This window comes from Malurus melanocephalus, unplaced genomic scaffold (genome assembly GCF_030028575.1).
Source record: "Malurus melanocephalus ecotype Western Australia unplaced genomic scaffold, MMel_1.1 scaffold_622, whole genome shotgun sequence".
In the NCBI taxonomy this organism is placed as follows: Eukaryota; Metazoa; Chordata; class Aves; order Passeriformes; family Maluridae; genus Malurus; species Malurus melanocephalus.
Window position 1 is genome coordinate 292,750 of NW_026623854.1, and position 1,540 is coordinate 294,289.

Sequence of the window (1,540 nt, forward strand, 5' to 3'; positions counted from 1 at the left end):
TGTTCCAGCCCCGTGCCGAGCTCCAGGGCTGCAGGGATCCCACCTCACTCGGGCAGGGAGCTGCACCTGTTCCGCTGCTCCTCCTCCCTCCTGCTCCCTCCTCTTCCTCCCTCCTCCCTCCTCTCCTTCCCCCTCCTCCTGGTTTGGGACGGCTCCTTGCTGGTGTGGTCACTCTGCTCCGCCTTGCAGTGGGGTCAGAGCAGGGCTGGGCTGGGGTCCTTCCCAGCCCTCCGGGGAGCAGGGAGGGGTTCCCAGGTGCAGGGTTGGTGTTAGCCCAGCAGGCACGGGGACCAGCACAGAGTCCATCCCCAGAAATGGGGACAATTCCCCGTTCTTCATGCCAGGGATCCATTTAGGGGAGCTGTGGCAGACAGAGAGGGTGGCTGCTGGAGTGGGGGCTCTGGTGGCTGCTGCTCCCCTTCCTCTGGGCCGGCAGCATCCCTGCCTGCCGTGCTGGGATCTGGGGATGTGGCACAGTCAGTGCCCCAGGGAGTCCCCTCGGTTGGGAATGTCCCTGGGTGGGACCCCAGGGCAGCAGGGCAAGGAAGGAGAGGGGCCCTGACTCGTCTGGATCCGTGGATGAGAGGGGAGAGCAGGGCAGCTCAGACAGCTCTGCTCCTGTATCAGGGATTCTGGATGGCTGTTTGCTCCCTGGCACCCCTGTTCAGCACAGGAGGTGACACAAATCAGCCTGGCTTCATCTATGTCACCCAAAAAGTGCCCAGGCACCTGGGCGGGGGGGGGTGAGGGGGAAGCCTCCCCTGCACCGGAGGGAACCGTCTGAATTTAGTCCTTGGCTACAGCACAGGCTCTTCAAAGTTCAGATTCTTCCTCCCCCTGTGTCAGGAAGATTTGTGTCAGGGTCACTTCAGGCCAGCTGCTGTTGGGAAAGTCTGGGTGAAGCCCAGGAGGGAAGGACAGGAACATCCCTGTCAGTTGGGGCTGGGGAGGGCAAATGTGGCCCCTCCGTCACCCTACTCCACACTGGGGCTGATGCTGCCCAGCCCCTCCCATCCCCAGCCCTGCATTCCTCCCCTCCTCTGGTGCCCTCACCCCCGGGGAGCTGCGCAGGCAGAAAACATCCCAGGGAAAAGGGGGATTTTCTGCTCATTTGGGTCTCTGTGCTGGTCAGAAACAAGGGACAGACAGTGGCTGGAGCCTGGCAGGACTCCTGACAGCCAGTGTCCCTCACACCCTGTTCCTGTGCATGTCCTTTCATCTCTTCTCACATTTACCTGTCCTCCCCTCGACAGCGTTCTGAGCATGCCAGGRACCCACTTTTGTCATTTTATGTTGAATTTTGTCTGGAGACCCAAGCACCTGGGCTCAGCCTCAGCTGCTCTTGGTGCCAGGAGCAAAATGAGCCCTTTTGAAGCAGACAGGTGACCCGAGAACCAAAGTTCCCGAGGCGGGAGGAGCTCACGTTGATCTGTGCTAAATTTGGAACTGTGGTCCGCCGGTGTCGCGTTTGGGCAGCAGCGCCCGCCCCCGCAGCGCCGGGAGGATGCGGATGTGGAAAGCCACCGGCACCTCGAGCCGC